This window comes from Carassius gibelio, chromosome B7, assembly GCF_023724105.1.
Source record: "Carassius gibelio isolate Cgi1373 ecotype wild population from Czech Republic chromosome B7, carGib1.2-hapl.c, whole genome shotgun sequence".
Classification (NCBI taxonomy): Eukaryota; Metazoa; Chordata; class Actinopteri; order Cypriniformes; family Cyprinidae; genus Carassius; species Carassius gibelio.
This window is the reverse complement of record NC_068402.1, coordinates 27536646-27553454: the sequence shown is the minus strand read 5'-3', so window position 1 is coordinate 27553454 and position 16809 is coordinate 27536646. Positions and strand designations below refer to the sequence as shown.

The 16809-nt window shown below is 38.2% G+C and overlaps 2 long non-coding RNA genes across 2 annotated transcripts; one reads left to right on the top strand and one right to left on the bottom strand.

Annotated features, from left to right (window-relative positions):
- Positions 1-4114: 4114 nt before the first annotated feature.
- LOC127962574 (uncharacterized) lies at positions 4115-6066 on the bottom strand. The gene is made up of 3 exons (XR_008154606.1): positions 5922-6066; positions 4787-5173; positions 4115-4497 (listed from the first exon to the last, which is right to left on the bottom strand). It is a non-coding gene; the product is annotated as an uncharacterized LOC127962574 (long non-coding RNA).
- Positions 6067-6076: 10 nt separating this feature from the next.
- On the top strand, positions 6077-8485 carry LOC127962575 (uncharacterized). The gene is made up of 3 exons (XR_008154607.1): positions 6077-6172; positions 7605-7727; positions 7898-8485. It is a non-coding gene; the product is annotated as an uncharacterized LOC127962575 (long non-coding RNA).
- Positions 8486-16809: the final 8324 nt, after the last annotated feature.

Genomic DNA, 16809 nt, shown 5'->3' with positions numbered 1-16809 from the left:
TGTCACTCACTGTCAAGCAGTCTCTGAGATTGCTGGGTCTGATGGCAGCTGCATCCAACGTGAATGCTATTTTCCTGCTGTACATGGGACCCCTACAGTGGTGGCTCAAGACCAAGGGGTCATGAGTGGCAACCCTGCCCCTGGTCTGTGGAGTGGCTGCCATCCAACATGGCATATCATCTGCCCTGAGGATGCTGGCTTTACTTTCTCCCAGACTTAAGAGGTCACCATGTTTTGCTGTGCACCGACAACACAGCAGTGGTCTCTTACATCAACCACCAAGGAGTTCTGCGCTCACGCCTTTTATACAAACTAGTGTACCAGATCCTTGTGTGGTCCCAGGGTGAACTCCTCTTGCTGAAAGCAGTCCACATTCCTGGGCATTTTAATAAGGGAGCAGACATTCTGTTGAGACAGGGGCCGAGGCCCGGGGAATGGCGGCTTCACACCAAGGTAATGAAGCAGAGTTGGAGAGGTTGGCCAGACTTGGGTGGATCTGTTTGTGACTCGAGAGACATCGTGCTGTCACTTCTGGCTTCCTCTGACTCATCCAGCCCCACTGGTGTTAGTAGCCCTGTTCTGGCCAGGACGGGTATGGTTCCTGGGCCTGATTTCTCTTTTTGGCGGCTCTCCATGGGATTTTCCCCTCAGGAGAGATCTCCTCTCGCAGGCGGAGAGTGTGCCCCCACATGGAGCTTATAGGCTGCAGGTGTGGTCTCTGAGGAGGCACAACTCTTAGCTTCCGGTCTCTCAACTGAGGTTGTTGAGACAGTTCTCCAATCCAGAGCTCCCTCAATGAGGAAACTGTATGCTTTGAAGAGGAAGCATTTCACTTCTCGTTGCTGAGACCCCAGCTCGACCTAGTTAACTACCCGATTGGTACAGTGCTGGAGTTCCTGCAGGCTCTCCGCAGTGTTGGCCCACTCCACCCTGAAGGTCTAAGTGGCAGCCATGGCGGCCTACCGCTCCCCTCTCGGTGGCCAGTCAGTGGGCAGAAACCCTCTGGTTACATGTTTCTTCCATGGTACGCTCAGGCTGAGGCCTCCGGCCAGAAGAAGTGTATGCTAAGTGGTGATCAAAATGCTATCCTAAGCCTCGAGTTCTCTGATCTCCCCTCTCTTAGAGGTCAAGATTCACTTCACACTTCTGAAGTTGGCCATTGGACAGTTGTCCCCGATTAATTACTCATTACTCATGCTTTAGCGGTGCTCTTCCACACAAGGCAGAGATTTGAAAGTCTGGCAGCATGGGCATATTACAGCTTGCTGCATGTGACAATGCATTGATATAAAAAGACAAGAAACGATCGGTCTTTGCAAGAAAATGAATAGTATTTATGAAGTTATTTATGAAGTTAATAGTATCCATACAGTTTTTTGCCTCTGATGCACTTTAATGTCTGAACTGTCCTGAGTGTGTTCTGTCTTCTTCTTGTTCTTCTTGTTCTTGCTTTACAGAGGACTGCAGACTTATAAGTGCATTACTGCCACCTATCTCTCAAAAGCTGGGATTCCCACTCACTTCCATTATAAGAGTGAAAGACTTCAGCAGTTTGTTTTAAAAATCATAGTTTTTGTTCTACTGAAGAAACAAAGTTACGTACATCTTGCATGCTCTGGAGGTAAACAGGTAAACATAAAATGTTTAATTTTGGGTGAACAATCCCTTTAGGTTTTCCTCTGGCCAGCTGGCAAATCTGTGAGGGTAAATATTTGCCCACAAAAATATAATTTTATAAATGAAGTTTTATATATAATTAACAAGACATTCTTATGCGGAAGTTCTAAAGATGAATATTTCACACACTTCTTTTTGACATACATATGGTTTAAGGCCCGCTCACATCCAGTTGTAATCTAGATGCACATACAAATAATTTTGCCAATAAATGCAGATACATTAACAAATAGTGTCTGCATACTTTGCTATGTTTATTGATATTTATTTTATTTATATAATATTATGAATATACAATGATTTCTCAGGAAATAACATTAGCTGTCATGATTTATGAAAGAACATGTCAGGAAGTAAACAAGTGAAATACTCCATCATCGATTTAATTAGTCTGGAAAGACAGGCACCAACATGTTCTGGGGGAGAAGGTATTACACCTGGGCCAAATTAGCATTTTAATATAACACAGCACACACATGCACAGCTGTACACACCAAACACTATTTGAACAAAGGCAACTGTGAGAAGACATTCCTTGTGAGAAAAACTGAGAAAATTGATGGGCCTGTGTCCTAAACTCTTCTGTGTCCTGTGTGTGTGTGCGGGTGTGTTTTTCATATCTCAGGCTGTTGAGAAGGGTGTTAGCCCCTAGCACCACTTTGGGAAATAACAGTATGTCTGGGCATTCCAGGCGTGAATTCCTCATAGACATTTCCAACACGATTCTCCTACCCTGCTGTTTTTCTTTTCCTCACAGCTCAGAATGCTTGAAAGCTCCATAGGCGACAACAGACTCATCGCTTTGTCTAAACAGATAAGATAGTATCGAATCAATATGGATTATTTTTTCCTCACTAGAAAATAATTGAGACATGACCTCAATTCAGTGGCACCTTAAAGTGACTTTTGGTGATTATAATTGGTTGATTCACACACACACACACACACACACACACACACACACATACACATACACATATATATATATATATGTACATTTTATTTCTTTTTTGAATGAATGAATGAATGAATGGACAACCTTGGGTTATGATTTAATGTGCATTTATTACACCTTCAGAATGTATGTGGGTCATGTGTAAATTAATTAACTTTAAAATTGAGCACTGCAATTTCCATCCAATTTTGAGTCGATTTCTGAGTCGTAAAAATTTCACTGCTGTTTCTTGAAGGGGTCATCAGATATAACATTCATGTTTCGTTTGAACATAAATGTGTGTTGAAAGTGTGTGTACACACCCATCCTATAAAAATAAAAATCCACCTTTTTAACCCTTTCACTGCTGAGTTAAAAATATTCTAGTGGTCCTCCCAGAGTGAATTATTTCAGGCAAATGCTATTTTAGAACGTTTCCCCTTATTGTTTCCATGGCAATGCTTCATGCTTTTCACGTGACACACAGCGACCACAATAACACTGCATGACAGATGGATTGCTTTTATTTTTTTTATTTTTTAATCATAATATTCATAAACTTGCTTACCATATAATCAACGTATTCCAATTCACAAATGTGTGTAAATTTGTGTTTTGTCGTTTAAAAAACTTTCTAAATGATCTTGATCATAATCTGTAACGTGAGATGGGCGCCGCCATGTTTGGAGAGGGGGTTCAGCGAAAAATCGGCAGCTGTCAGCAGGAAGTGGCTGTCACTGGCAGCAGGAAGTGGCTGCCAATAAAACCGGATGGCAGCTGTCGCTAATACCCGGAAATTGGAGGAGGCTGCCGGCGGCAACAAGACAAATAAATAATTATATATATATATATATATGTATAAATGTCAGTATTGTATATTATTTTATTTAAAATATTGATCAAATATAAACAAAGAAATAAGATAATTTTGCTAAACGTTAACTCCCAGCTGAATGTTTATGCATGCATGTATCATTGTTTGTGTGAAATAAAACAATTTATATTTATTTATATACGAGAGTGGCACTTACTGGGTGTATGTTGTATATTTATTATAGGCTATATACACAAATGACTGAAAAGAGAGAAGTCTCAGAGACCTTTATTTAAAATCATATTTTGCGGTTATATTTGTAGTATTTCAAGAAACAACTATATATATATATAATAAAGTAGCTGTTAAATTTGTAACTGGGTTAGTAAGTTGTCAAAGTCAGTGCTTTACAATGTAAACAGTACAAAATATATACAGTAAGCAAGCAGACTAAAATATCAATCAGAATCACTAACAACAATCCGGAGGTATTTTCAAGACTCTTAGATCAGAACTGATGAGGTATACGGAGTTACTTCTCCAGCATCTTGCACCAATCACTGTACAACCCAGGGTGGATGTGCATCTTACCTCATTTTCCTCTTGCAACATGGTCAAGTCAAGCATCGTTTATTTATATAGTGCTTTTAATAATACAGATCAAAGCAAAGCAATTTTACAGTATTAAATAGAAAAATAGTGTGTCAGTCAATAATGCAGAAGGACATTAGTAAACTCAGTTTGTAGTCAGTTTAAAAGAGAGTTTATCATTCAATTCAGTGAGGTCATCCTTCAGCTCGGTTCAGTTTAAATAGTATCTGTGGAATCGTTTGCAATCATGTCAATGATATCACTGTAAATGAAGTGACCACAACGAAGCAAGCCAGAGGCGACAAGGAACCAAAACTCCACCGGTGACAAAATGGAGAAAAAACAAGGTCTTTACAGGGGATCTGTATCTGGGGCTCTAGTTGTCCTGGTCTCCGCTGTCTTTCAGGGCAGGAGAAGTCCATTCTAGGTGCGATCCACCATCTGGTCTGGATACGTACTCGATCCGGGTGACTGCAGTGACCTTCGAATAAGAAAGAAACAGATTAATATAATTGAAGATGTTAATATCTATACGATGTTTGATAGGGAGTTTGATAGGGTTTACAGAACTGGGCTAATCCGGTCATACTTCCTGATTCTAGGAAGAACTCTAGCTGCTGCATTTTATTATTCATAAGAAAATGGTGACTTTAATACCTAACTTGCTTTATTAACAGTAGACATGCATGCACAGCCATATTAATGATTATTCCCATTGCATCTTGTCATGTACAGAGCAGTGATTACATTTTCATGCATAATTTGCACACCTGGTAAGCAATTGTTGTAAACCTCGTCGCAGTGTCTGCAGGGTGTACATTTTGTTGAATTCCTGACATGGCTCAGACTTTTTCTCCATTTTGTTCCACCTGTATATTGAGATGAGGAGCATGAAAACAGCATTATTACAAAGATAAACATTCAGACATGGCAACTGAGAAATGTAATGTTATGGCACCTTTTTAAACCTCTAATCAAATATGTAAAAGAAGATACTCAGTCAAGCCAGCTGGATTGTGCCCCCTTTCGAAAGGAGTCTGTATACAGTACAACAGACTTCTGAATTTGGAACAAACCAAAGACGGACTTAGTAATGTAGCATCACCCTCCTCCAGGATCACGTAAAGAAGAATTTCCAACAGGACAGCATCTGGCAACTATTGGGTATTACACACACAAAAAAAAAAAGGTGTCAGTGCCATGGTTTTGTCTCAAGATGCACATCAGTAATGTTTTTTTTTTTTTTCTTTTTCTAAATGCATGTTTACAAAAGCTACTTCAATGTTCTAAATTTAACTACAGCCTTATCCTGGCTTAATCCAGGCCCTGTCTGTGAAACTAGACCTAAAAGTTATAAGGAATTATGAACCGGTCCATTATATTTTGTATAGATAATAAAAAATAAAAAAATAAAAATAAAAATGTTTTGCATTCACATGCTTACAACTTCAACTGGTACACAGAACAGTTCTGCACATGCATAGTATTAGAGAAAACACACCTCAATAGTGCAAAAAAAAAAAAAAAAGGATTCTTCTTTTAAGAACTCTTAAGTTAATGTATATCACACAATCTCCTGAAAGACTTAACATGCAAAAATATATGGTTAGTGTTGCACATTTATCTTCTATCATTCCAGTCAAACAAGATTCTTTTATATTATTCAATAGACTGTTAACACGCTAACAAACGTTAATATTTAATGGTACCTCAAACGTAATTTGAAGTTAATGGTAGGCCCCTAACAAGGTACACAAACAACGTTGCTACCACTAATTAGATTTCATTGAACAATTAAACCAAAGTAGCCAAAGTCTACCAAGTCGTTCACCAAGATAACAATTAAAATCAAACTTACAACGCAAAAAAACATTAATTACTCCGATGACCAATTTCTGAACTTACCGTTTGATCAATCGCAACCATTACTGAAGCGTTTGGGTGCAGTTATATCTGATTGGTTGCGCCCACGTTGGTCGATACTGATTGGCTCCCACCGAATGGCAGGTCCCGCCTACCATCCGGCTGCCAGTTACTGCCTTCCGGCTGTCAATGGCAGCCACTTCCTGCTGCCAGCTGCCGATTTTTTATCTGAACCCCTGCTGCATGTTTGTTCACGCTGCAGTTAAGAGTCCCGTCAGTCAGATTTAGCACAGGTAAATTCTTTAATTTCTCTCGAAATACATGCCAATAAGTGATCAGTGATCTGGGAGAAAAATAAAGTGAACTTTATAGTTACTTACACTATGTGTGTCTGATATTCATAAAACACATCAAATTATATTTGAATGGATTGTTATTGGTGCTTCTATAAACATCCATGTATATTTTACAAACTCTAAATGTATTGTTTTACTGGTACATATGTGGTTTTAAATGTCTAAAACCTAAAATAAACATTATGTGGTTAAAAACTACCATACTATCAGAGGCATGGAAATAAAAATCCCATATGTGGGACTGTACCGCTCAACAGGTTAAAATCCCCTTTGTCATATCAAGCTGTTCTGACACTCCTGTCAGAATGAGGTAGTTCTGCACAGGCCCCTCCCATGATGGTTGATTGACAAGGACATCTTGCCTTAGACCTACCCTGAGTGAGCTGTTAGCTGTCCGCCATGGTGTTGACTTTTGTGTTTTGGATATAATAATGAATAAAGCAGTCATAATTTACTCCCAACATCTGAGCCGCTGAAGATGCAGAGGATTAAAGTCACTTTCATTTTTGATTCATGATCCAGCTTGATAAACAAAATAATTGAGGAGGGTTTTTTATTAATCTTTGCAAATTGCCTTTCCTAATGTGCTAGTTAGCAAGTTTTATGGCTGAAGTTTACAGTCACTTGCAAAAGATGGTGAGCATGATTTCGCCAAGTACAACATGTTCCTGGATCAACATTCTTGTTGATACTGGAACAACATTCCAATCAACCAATCATAACTGATATATAACTTTTCAGGAAATATCTGTTTTAGGCTTACAATCAGGGTTAGGTGCTTCTACACTCTTGTTAATCAGATATAATTTCCCACTGATTTAAGGAATAAATTATGGGTAGGGTTAGGTTTAGGGGTAGGAGTTGGGATAAGTCTATATTTTTGGACAATAATGTTGATCCAGGATCATCAAAAGATGTTGATCCAGGAACATGTCTTACTTGGCAAACCCATATACATACTATTGTTCATGTTGTTAAGTGTTTTGTGTATCTTTTGAAGATGATTGACAGGTTTAACAACTACATGGAGTATTTCTTAAACTGAAGAAAAATAAATAAATAAATAGGCCCTTAAATAAAAAGGCTTGACTTGCTAATCAACAGTTTTATTTACCAGAACTCTTTTCTGCAGGCTCTAAATTATTAAGAAGTTTCCAAATCTGGCAGTTTGTCGGAGTTGTTGTTGTTGTTCTTGAATTACTTGTCAAGATAGTTTGGTATTGTTTGCTTAAGTGTGTGTGTGTGTGTGTGTGTGTGTGTTTCCAAGCATACGTGTGGCCTTTATCAATAATGCAGAACTAGACAGAGCTGGCTGTTAACAGGAAATGAGTTCTATGCACAGTAGGACTTTCTTCTGTGACATTTACAGGCGTCCGGATCTCCACACATGCCCTGGCCACCCACCAGCCCAACGAGTGGCTCTAATGACACCCCCCACGGCCACACGTGCTCAGGATATGCAACAAACACCTGTTAGATGGGAAAGCTTGAGGTAACGTGGGTGCACACAAGTTATTTCTTCCATTCTTATGTTTGATTGCGTCTGATGTTGATAACCTTTACAAATATAAAGCCTGTGTTAAATACTTCATTAGCTGCAATTCTCACCTCACCCACTCTTCTCCGAGCCCTTTTTGTTGCCCCCCTTCTGTGTCTCCACAGTGGTATCTCCTGACGTCTGACACACGTCTCTTCCCCTGACACCTGAGCTCCTCATTAATGCCAGTGCTACTGGGAAAAAGACTGGAACAAGGAAGAATGGCTGAATTAAATTATGCACAATCTACTGTTAGACAGAAAAAGAGACAAGAGGGATGGGCTGATGAATAAAGAGACAGCGAGGCAGAGAGGGAGAGAACAGCTGAGGATTTGAAGATCTGGGTTGAAAGAAAATTCTCTCTTGCAGGCCATATTTCACTCTGTTTTCTCCCAGTCTTGATTCATAATTTAACTCTAGTTATTAACAGTCCCATTTAGTTACTGATGAATATTGTGCACCAGACTTTTTGAGAATCTCTAGAAAGCATTGTGTGATTATCTATTCATTCATTGCAGTGGTTTGCTGCACTTCAAAATAAATTCATATTTTAAAAATTGATCAAAAACCAAATATCTGAGATAATTCAACAAGAGCGCGTGTGGATCAACGGATTGCCATAACATAAATTGTTTATTTTAAAATCTGGATTTTTAAAAGCTTTTCTTTTTTCAGTTTAGATAAAAATGGTGTAATAAAACTGTAAGACATTGTTCCTGCTTCTTATTGGGATTTTTTTTTTCATTTGCTTCTGCTGACACCAAGTGGATACAGGGTGACATTACAAAAGCACAACATCCAGTAACAGCTTGTAAGTTTGTATCTAATTTTGTTTATTTTGTTATATTAATCACGTTAGCACATGTTTTCTTTTTTCCTTTTTTTCCCCTTTTATCCTAACCCCAAGCTTTTGAATGGTATTTGATATTAATAACAAGGAAAGTTACTTGAGCACCAAATCAGCATATTATAATGCTTTCTGAAGGATTGTGTAATGACCTTCTGAAGACTGGAGTAATGGCTGTTAAAAATTTTACTTTGCCACCGCAGGAATACGTTATATTTTAAAACAGAAAATTACAATACATTAGTTGATTTAAATTGAATTATTTTAGTTAAAGTTAGGGTTACAGTGTATGTACAATATACATACATACAGCACAACCACATAGTGATTACTTCATATAGAACATTTACTTACTGTATGTTTGTCAGGAATATGTCATTCCCTGCCACCAAAAAACACACCATCCTGCAACTTAAATCTTCAGAAGCAATGCATGTGCGAAGTATTGAAAATCAAAATAAAGCTCTGTAAACATACATATCCCATAAGGGAATGAAAAGTTCTACATACACTTCAGCCCCCACTTCACCACCACTTGAACACTTACAGGAACACTTACTTGAACAAATACAGGAAATATGTCATGCAGGTAGACAAGTCAAGTCAATTCCCCTTAATTTATTTAGCGCTTTTAACAATACATATTGTGTCAAAGCAACTGAACAGCATTAAATAGGAAAATAGTGTGTTAATAATGCAAAAGTGGTCAAGCGCAAAGACTGCACTTGTGCAAAGTGTGTGTATTTGGACAAGCCCAATGTCTTGCAGTGTGAAATTATATTGGTGGTGACCCACAGCTAATGAGAGAGCTGCTGTATGTGAATGTGAAAAGATTGAGATGTAGTCTTAGGTCATTCTCCTTCTCATGCATACAATTTGTAAACAAAACAGAGTTGTTTGGGATTCTTCCTAAATAGTATATGTAATGTGTGACCCCAGTTGGTGATCCGTTGTGTAATGTGCAAATCACAGTAAGTTCTTGATACCAAAAACAGGCGTGTAATGTGAAAGGAACAGCAGTCCGCGACTTTGAAAATCATATAGTTTATGCATTGTTTGTAACAGTAACTGAATACATTCTACTTAAATACATAATGTTTAATATATAGTACTACATAAATGTAATGCATCCCTGCTCAATCAATCTGTAACCAAAAGCTTTTGAACAATAGTGTTAGGTTGAACACATTTATGCAATTTGGAGTCCAAGTCTGTGTATCTATGAATATTATAATAGAAAACAGCAAGGAAATATAACAAGGAAGTATAGTGATTGTTTATAAAGTCATTGCAAAGGAAAACAAGGAGATATGAAAGAGAACTAGAACAAACAGACAACACAATTGTTGTGAATTCCAACTGTGAATATAATGAACATATTTTTAAACAAGCATTTCTGACTGCTCTGCAAAACATTGATTAAAAAATAAAGAAGAAGAAGAAGATGCAGATAAAATAAAGCAATAGATTATTGCAAAATGTATTAGACATGGACCTGTTGTAGAAACCTAAATGTATCATAAAGAAATGTTAAACAGATCACAAGGGTCAGTCTTTGCTACCCAACAGTGCTTTTGCTGAGCTTACCATTACAGTCCTGAATTCTCACAGACTTGTCAGGCTGTAGACAATCACGTAAGCTACATTCTTCTATCAGCTGTTTGTACAAAAGAAAACTGTGTCACATTTAGCAAATCTGAACAGTCTTTTTCTCAAAATCGTGACATGACAGGCATACTAGACAAGATAATCTATGGATTTGAACTCAGTCAAATATTAGGGAAAGTGTACTGTGCACTGTAGTAGAACCTGATTTTTACCATGTACGACATGTTCCTGGATCAACATCTTTATTGACCCTCGAACAACATTATGATTAACCAATCAGATTTGAAGAACCAGTTTATAGTTTTGTAAAGTTTAGGCATCCATTCAGTGTTTGGTGCAGTTTCATTCATCTATCATTTTCCTCTGATTTTAGGGATTTACTCATGGTTAAAGTTAGATTTAGGTGTAGGGATATGGTCAAGACTAACTTTTTGGATTAAAATGTAGTTCCAGAGTCAACAAAATATGTTGATTTAGGAACACATCTAACTCAGCAAAATTAGGACATGTGTATGTTTGTGGACAGCTCAAACAATAAAATAGTTTTCTTTAAAAGTCTTAATTGTCTTATTGTAAATGAGTCATCTATGCATGTTATTCTAAAAAAAGAAGATTTGTCATCATTACCTTAATGAAATTACCATAATTTATTTTTCTTCTCCTGCAAAAGCTTTCCTTTTTGTAGAACTTTGTTTATACAAAAAAAAAAAAAAAAAAAAAAAGCAGATTTTCAAACGTTTCAGACTTTTGGACCCCACTCTATTCAAACACAGATGACAGCAAAAGATACTGACACACTGCATTGGACTGATTTTCCTATGTGTATTGAGTTAACAAAAGGGAGGAATTTAAAGAACATTTATATATATATATATATATATATATATATATATATATATATATATATATATATATATACAGTAGGGATCGAAAGTTTGGGCACCCCTTGCAGAATCTGTGAAAATATGAGTAATTTTCAAAAAATAAGAGAGATCATACTAAATGCATGTTATATTTTATTTAGTACTGTCCTGAGTAAGATATTGTGCATAAAAGATATTAACATTTAGTCCACAAGACAAAAAAAATGCTGAAATTATTAAAATAACCCTTGGTTCTTAGTACTGTGTTCTGTTACCTGATGATCCTCGACTGTCTGTTCTATTTAAAAAGATTCAAACATTCACTGATGCTCCAGAGGGAAACAAGATGCATTAAGAGCTGGGGGGTGAAAACTTTTGGAATTTGAAGATCAAGGTAAATTGTACTTAATTTGTGTACCGGGAAACATACAAGTATCTTCTGTTGCTTACGAAGGGCAGAACTAAATGGAAAAAAATTATATTTCAACAAAATAAGACAAATTTGGCCATCTTCATTGTGTTCAAAAGTTTTCACCCCCCAGCTCTTAATGCATCTTGTCTCCTTATGGAGCATCAGTGAATGTTTGAATCTTTTTAAATAGTTGTGTTTGAGTCCCTCAAATGTCCTCAGTGTGATAAGGTGTATCTCAAAATCATACAGTCACTGCTGGAATTCAAATATGCAAAGATGCTGGAAAACTGAAGAATCTGCAGGACCTTAAAGATTTTTCTGAAGAACGCTGCTCAGTTTAACTGTTCAGAACAAACAAGGGACTCATGCACAACCATCACAAAACAGAAAGACAGTCGAGGATCATCAGGTAACAGAAAACAGTACTAAGAACCAAGGGTTCCCAAACTTTTGAGTGGGGTTATTTTAATAATTTCAGCAATTTCTTTGTCTTGTGGAATAAATGTTAAAATATTTTATGTACAATATCTTACTCAGAACAGTACTAAATAAAAAATAACATGCATTTAGTATGATCTCTCTTATTTTTTGAAAATTACTCATATTTTCACAGATTCTGCAAGAGGTGCCCAAACTTTCAATCCCCACTGTACATATATATATATATATATATATATATATATATATATGTGTGTGTGTGTGTGTGTGTGTGTGTGTGTGTGTGTGTGTGTATGTATGACTGACAGAAAACAGTTATTGCACAAAATGCTTTATTGTACATTTGTGGTCATTATTAGAAAAATTATGCAAAAATGGCTTACATTACTATTATTAAAGGTTACAGTGCAATAATTATTTTCTGTATAACTTAATTTATTCTATTATTTAGTGACAGTTTGCAGATTAAAATAATAGATGGACACATATGTGATGTCATTTAAACAGAAATGCAGTACTTAGTAGATATCAAACAATTTAATAGACAAAGCACATCCCTGATTATCTGACTTCTTCATGACGAATCTCATGCAGAAAGCTTTGCATCATCACACTCTAAAGATTAAAGAAGACTGTTGGCCAGTGTGGCAATCTGTTTGATTTGGACATGCCTCTGACATCACTAGTTTGGCCTTGGCAGACGATACCTTGTGTTTACATGTGCTGCAATAAAATGAACACATTACCTACTGACATTCTTTTCTCTCTTTTCCACTGGATCAACATTGATAAAAGACTGTGAGTGTGATAAGATACACGCATGGCCTGTGATGTTCTACAGCTTAATCTTTGGTGTATTTTTTAAATGTTATGTGAAAATGGAGATTTTTTTTATTGTGCAATATATAAAAAAATCTAATCCTTTGAATGCCTCTTTATCATTATTCTTATCTTTACACAGGTTTTCCTATACCATTATAATGCCAGCAGCTGCGAAAAAGAAAAAGAAAAACAAGAAATTCCAGCGGATTGTTTTTTTTTTTTTTTTTTTTTTTTGTCAAGTGTGTCTTTTTAAACTGGATTGGTGTTCTGTGCCATGATCATGAATCCACGATCCTCTTGGAAGGATTTTTTTTTTTTTAGATGATCCAATCAGAAAGGCAATTAGTCCAATGTTTGTGTTAATATTTCTGTCTACTGTTTACTTATTTCTATTCCACAGCATCAGCCATTTAATTTTAGTTTTGTTGCAAAAAGAATTTCGTAAACACCTAATGAGATGCTTTCTGTCTAGTACAGACACTTTAAACATATTTGTCATTCTTACTGTCATATTTTTCATGAATACATTGAATTCTCTATTCTAAAACTCTTCAAACACAGTTGCTGGGAACCAATAGTATTAATGTTATTATTATACTTATTTTCTTTCTCTATATCTCTCTTTTATTCTGTCTGCCTTGGTATTTTTCTTCTCTGTTGTCATGTGATATGGAGAGACTGTGATTAATATATTCCTGTTTTAGGAGTGTGAAGTTTTAGAAAAAACAATGCATCAGCCATCATCTGACAAACCTAGAAACAAATGCATTCACATAGAGAGAAATAGAAAGAAAGCTGTAGAGTGTGTAGACTGGAACTGAAACAAAGAGATGAAAGTGGGTGAGGAATCTATACACCTCCTCATGAGAACAACAAGCAGGAGATAAACTGAGTTGTAAAAGCTATTTTACTAGGATGATTAGTTTACTGCCTTATCAGTACAAGATAACCATTCACCACTGTTTCTTAACAATAAGAGCCTTAGACTGTGTTGGAAAGAGGATTATAATATATATATATATATATATATATATATATATATATATATATAAATGTCACCAATAAACACAATATTTTATACATAGTCCAATTCATAATGTCTCATAATTAAGCATATCCTATGAACAAGAGTTCTGTTGTTTTATTGGCGGAGCATAAACAAGAAGCCCCAAAACAAGATTGTGACATTGCTTTTTAATACAAAAGTTTATAAACAAGGTTTTGATACTAAGTAATTTACACAATGTTGACAGTTGCTTTGTGTATTATTGTTCCTCAAGCAAACATTATTTCAAATTAAGGTAACTTATTTTCTGCATTCAAAATCACAAACTTCCCTACTATAAAGTAGGCAAAGGAAAAATCAACATTATGTAAAGACTAATATGTCTGAATTCACAGTATTACAGGTAGAACCTATTACTTGCGCGTATCGGATGGGCACTATACTATCCCGTGATAAGGCCACGGGAGAGGATTTGTGAATGTCACTGAAGTGACTCATCTGATGTAGGTCACATGACAGTTCAGAGGCTGAATCATTGAAGGATGCGATGGCCACACTTTCGAAGGTAAGACCTGGGGCCAGTTTATTTATCTTAGACTGTAAATAAAAAGATGGACAACACACCTTCAAACACTTCCTTTTAAGAAAAGTGAAGCCGCCATTGTCCCAAGTCCGTGCAGTAGTGAGAAGATCCTGAAAAAAAGTATCTTTTCGTTTTTGTAGATTTTGTTGTAACTGATTTTTAAAAAGTAATGACTAGTCTTGCGGAAATAAATGAGATGAATAATTTAAAATTTAATTAATTTAATTAAAAAAGTCTAAGCAGTTTATGCAACCCTGGTGTTGGATAATGTCCCCTTGGTGTTGTTAAATGGGATGGTTTACCCAGAGCCAAAGAAACATTTCTCATTTTTCTCAACTGCTCTGGTCTAGCCTACAGAGGATTGCTCTTGTCGCCTAGCAACTGCGGCAGCGGGCGTTTGTTCTGGACTTTAAAAAAAAAGGTTATGTTCCACTGTCTGAAAACAAAACAAAGTTCACAACCTGCCTAAATATGTTCACCTTTGTCCATTTATGCACACTATTAAGTATAAACTATCTATAAATTCACACCCTAGGAAGATGTCAACGTTTAAACATTAAAAGTGTTTTTGTAACATCACGCATCCCATCAAGCAGTGCATGCACTTTTAGTAGCAAGATAAGTAAAAAAGTAATATATTTAAAATGCCTTTTTTTCATAATAAGTTTAGATGAATCTATTAGCATATTTACTGATATATCACTTACTGATTTAAAAATATATATAATTACACTTTATTTGGAGTATTTGTGTACAATGCACATTTCTTAACAATAAGCCTGAAATGTGTTTTAATATCAATATTGATGAGGATTATATGGTATTTGAATAATGGGTCTTTAAATGCAAGATATTTAAAGTGTACTTAAAATATATTTACAATAGTTCCACTTCAGAGCAATTAATATACTTCAGTGTATCTTCAGTTGGACTTATTCACTACAGCTGCACAATTAAAGTTCATGAAGTACAACATTAGTTCCCTATCTGTCGGTCACTACGAGTTCTGTCGACCGACAAATGGGGTCTCACTTGGGAGGCCAATCATCTCTGATTTTAAGAGAAAACGCCAATGAAATTGGCAAGTGGATTAACACACCTGAGCCACTCTCCGTGCCAACGGGTATAAATAGGGCGACAGGTGCATCCACTCATTAGATTTTTGCTTCGGAGCCGAGTAGTTGATGACAAGAAGTCGCTACAAAGCCATCATCTTTGTTTTGTTTGAAGCTGTTCCTGGTCAGTGTGACGGCGCGTTACAGAGGTGTCCCTGTGAGACGGCGATTCCCCTGGGCGCTTCGGCTAAAAGAGACAGTTTCTAAAAGAGCAAATCACGGACGATTCGCGTCTTTTTCAAGATGCCGTTTCGTCCGTGTCCTTCTGGATGCGGTCGTTTCCTGTCTTCGGTTGACGGTCACGAGCGTTGTCTGCAGTGTCTGGGCGTCCAACACGCTGAGGCTGCGCTCGTGGATGATTCATGCGTCTACTGTGGGCTTATGAACATGGCAGCGCTGCGATCGCGTCTCTCACTCCTCAAGGGGAGTGCAGCAGACCCCTCTGTCGCCACCCGTCCCGGTCTCTCTGGCTCGAGCAGAGGGCCGCCGGCTGGCGCTCTGGGAGATCTGAGGATCACAGTGAGAGCTTCTCCGCCGGGCCATGCCCCACGGACCTCTCACTCCTCACGCAGCGACTGTCCCGTGCAGCTGCCGATTGATTCTGCTGGGCCATCTCACAGCGGTCCCAGCGTGTCTTTCGGTGCGCCGCCCGAAGACCAGATGTCGATTGCTGCATCGGGGGATGGGTTATCGACCTCTGAGGATGAAGGTTCGGCGGGGCTGCCCCCCTCGGGTGTTGTCGCTGCTGCCGAATCGGACTTGGAATTGTCGGCCATGCTTGCCCGGGCAGCCGTGAGTATCGGGCTGGAGGTGACTACACCGCCCAGTCCCGAGCCCTCGCGGCTGGATGATTGGTTTCTCGGTGCGGGACGCGGCTCACAACCTCGTTCTGCTCCGGTGCCTTTCTTCCCGGAGGTGCATGAAGAGGTGACGAAGTTGTGGACGGCCCCTTTCACGGCCAGAAGCCGCTCCTCTCCCTCTTCCATCCTCACCACCCTTGACGGCGGGGCAGCCAGGGGGTACGTAGAGGTTCCCCAGGTGGAGAGGGCGGTTGCAGTGCACCTGTGCCAGCAAAACGCCGCCACTTGGAGGAATCGTCCATGTCTCCCGTCCAAGGCCTGTAAGCTGTCGGCCGCACTCGCTGCCAAGGCTTACAGTGCTGCGGGCCAAGCTGCCTCTGCCCTGCATGCCATGGCCATCCTGCAGGTACACCAAGCCAAGGCACTCAAAGCAATGCACGAGGGTGGTACCGACCCGGGGTTGATGCAGGAGCTGCGCACGGCGACTGACTTCGCCTTACGGGCGACGAAGGTCACGGCGCGGTCCCTCGGGAAGGCGATGTC